Genomic DNA, 3371 nt, shown 5'->3' on the forward strand with positions numbered 1-3371 from the left:
TTCTTTTGTCTGAAGTGAAACTTTAATGAGTATCCACTAATAGAGTGCTAAGAGCAATCTTCCATCAGCCTTCTGTCTCACGCTTGATAGAGGAACAATGAAGAAGAGAAATTATCATTCCTGGGATAAACTGTCTTGTCTTGAAACTATACGTGAAGAATTTCCAAACCTTAAATTCTACTGTGTTGAGTTTCTTCACTGAACCTCTGAGGTTTCGATGAATAAAGTTCAAAGAAATCCGTACAACTGATTGTAGCAAATAGGGTTTGGGCAGGTGTCTTAAATTGGGATTCTTGTCATTTATGATCTAGGTTCCATGTCATCTTCCATTGGATCCACCCAATCCAGATGCCTCATTTGGTTTCTGAAAGACAATTACTAGGAAAATTCCTACTCTTCCAAGAGTGGGGCCTCAGACAGTACTTCCAATAAGCCGCCAGATGTTGCAATCCAATGGTTTGGCACAAACTGAGGACCAGGGCTCTCACCTCTCATTAAAGATCTTCATTAAGTCAGTCAGTATTCAAGTACACACCAGCTATGTGGCCCGGAAAGATGCTGGTGTAGGGCTGTTGTGTTGATCGACTTAGAAAGTCGGTATAAAAATCTTCCACAAATCAGAAAAAAATGATCTTGTATTCTGATTCCACTCTGCCATTCATAATCTATGAGACTTTGGAGTACTTCTGTAACATTGTTAAGCTATTGCTTTATTTATTTATTTTTAATTGCTATATGTGATTACTCTATTGGGAGTTATGAAAATTAAATTTCACTTATAAATAAATATGCCTAACATAGTGCCTGAAATTTAAGGGGCCCTAAATCAGGGGTCCCCAAACTACGGCCCACAGGCCGCTTGCGACCCCGAGGCCATTTATCCGGCCCCCGCCGCACTTCCGGAAGGGGCACCTCTTTCATTGGTGGTCAGTGAGAGGAGCATAGTTCCCATTGAAATACTGGTCAGTTTGTTGATTTAAATTTACTTGTTCTCTATTTTAAATATTGTATTCGTTCCCATTTTGTTTTTTTACTTTAAAATAAGATATGTGCAGTGTGCATAGGGATTTGTTCATAGTTTTTTTATAGTCCAGCCCTCCAATGGTCTGAGGGACAGTGAACTGACCCCCTGTGTAAAAAGTTTGGGGACCCCTGCCCTAAATAAATCATAGGTCCTTCTGCCATCTTGTTTTCCTTCTTTGGACAAATAGATTTTTTCCAAGTCATGGTTAGGAAATAACACAGTGTAATTGCTTTATACAAATAGAGTTGAAAAATATCCCTATTCATTATTAAATACTTTCTATATGCTGGGCAGCATGCTAGGCGCAGGGAATAGAAAAATGAACAAAACAAATGCGTGTCTGCACTCATAGGAAAATAAGGACAACATACATGAACATACAAATAGCATAATGAAAACGAGACATCTGATCTTTCCCTTGTCTCCCCAACTAAATTCTGCATCACCAAATTTAGAAATCAGTGTAGCACAGAAACGACTCCCTAGGTCAGAAAACAAAACGGAGGAAAATAAGCTGGCAATTATAAGGTTTTCTTCTGTTGACCGGGACACGCCAGACCGCACGGGCTACCACAGGGAGGCAGAAGGTACTTGCTGTCTGCTCTGGTCGGTGTCAGTGCGCGGACCGACAGACCTGCTGCCCACACGTGGACCGACAGACCTGCCCACACGCTGAGGCCAACGCACTGCCCTCCCTCCGCAGCGGCTGCTCTCAAACTCCGCCCCCACGGGACTCCGGACCTCTCCTGCAGCTCGCGACAGTGAACACGGGGTGGGTACCACGGAACCGAAGCTCGGAATCTGCTTCGGCGCCTGTGCGAACACAAGCCTTACACAAGATGTGGGCTGCAGTTTCAGCTGGCCTCATCTGGAGCTCACGGGACAGGAAAGAACGATGGTATATGGGTTAGGCAGAATGATTTGGTAACTACTGTTTATGATGGTGATCTTAAGGTATCAAGAAAAGGTTACAAGGATGCACAGTTTATTTTATAAAGAATACTCAAACCTGTTTGATATATTTCTCAAATACATCACAAATATTTAAAATGAGAATAAAAACATCTGTCTTGTCAAGCGCTTCACTTTTAGTAGTTAGATAATATCCACTAGCAAAGATTATTTTCCCCGTTGATTCTCAATCATAATCACAGTCTTCTGAAAAGATGTGAGACCGCTGGGATCAGAACCAGGGGGTATCTGGGAGGAAGAGAGGAGGAACGTGTCTCCAGCACTGCCCCTCGGCGTCGGTGCCCGAACTTCCTGCTTATACCAACAACGTTTATTATATTAGGTTATCGTTAAGATTGAACATGAAAGTGGTCCATGAAGAGGCCTCCTGAGAGCATTATGTAAAGCCAGTTCGGGAAAGATGGGTACCGCATGGTTTCACTCGTGTGTGGAAGCTAATGAACAAAATGAGCTAACAAGCAAAATGGAGACAGACCCGTAGACAGAGAGCAGACAGACAGCTGTCAGAGGGGAGAGGGGTTGGGGGCTGGGCGAAAAAGGGGGAAGGATTAAGCAAAGAAAAAGGAACCTCAGAGACACATAGACAGCAGTACGACGATTACAGGAGGGAAAGGGGTGGGGGAGGTGGGAGAGGGCGAGGGAGACAGAGCTGGAAGGAGACCTCACCTGGGGTGGTGAGCATGCGCTACAACGCACAGATGGTGTACTGGGGACTGGACACCTGAAACTGGTATTATCAGTCAACTAGTGTGATCCCAATAAATTCAATAAAAAAGATGCTTACTAAATTCCACCCCTCCCCCCCCAAAATGTTTGGAAAAATGTTAGCGTTAGAGTCATTAAGTATTTCACTGGCAAACAAGATACCTACATGGGAAAAAAAACAAGCAAACTGATGCACAAATTAAACACAAAAACTTTGTATACTACTATGTAAATTTTTTTGACATTTAGTTTTTGAATACCTAAAATTGTCTGTAGGTTAGAGAAGTTTATACTAAGAATAAAAGAGTGGGAGTGTAAATGAAGCAAAATATATATCCATTAAGATGCTCAGTATAGGCCCTGGCCGGTTGGCTCAGTGGTAGAGCATCAGCCTTGCGTGCAGGAGTCCCAGGTTCAATTCCTGGCCGGGGCACATAGGAGAAGCGCCCATCTGCTTCTCCACCCCTCCCCCTCTCCTTCCTCTCTGTCTCTCTCTTCCCCTCCCGCAGCCAAGGCTCCATTGGAGCAAAGTTGGCCCAGGCACTGAGGATGGCTCTGTAGCCTCTGCCTCAGGTGCTAGGATGGCTCTGGTTGCAACAGAGCAACACCCCAGATGGGCAAAGCATCGCCTCCTGGTGGGCATGCTGGGTGAATCCTGGTCAGGAGCATG

General features: G+C 44.3%; 1 non-coding gene across 1 annotated transcript; it reads left to right on the forward strand.

Moving 5' to 3' along the window:
• Window positions 1-3058: 3058 nt before the first annotated feature.
• Window positions 3059-3134, forward strand: TRNAA-UGC (transfer RNA alanine (anticodon UGC)). Its single transcript has one exon. It is a non-coding gene; the product is annotated as a tRNA-Ala (tRNA).
• The last annotated feature ends 237 nt before the right edge of the window (window positions 3135-3371 follow it).

The sequence above is a fragment of the Saccopteryx leptura genome, chromosome 3 (genome assembly GCF_036850995.1).
Source record: "Saccopteryx leptura isolate mSacLep1 chromosome 3, mSacLep1_pri_phased_curated, whole genome shotgun sequence".
Classification (NCBI taxonomy): domain Eukaryota; kingdom Metazoa; phylum Chordata; class Mammalia; order Chiroptera; family Emballonuridae; genus Saccopteryx; species Saccopteryx leptura.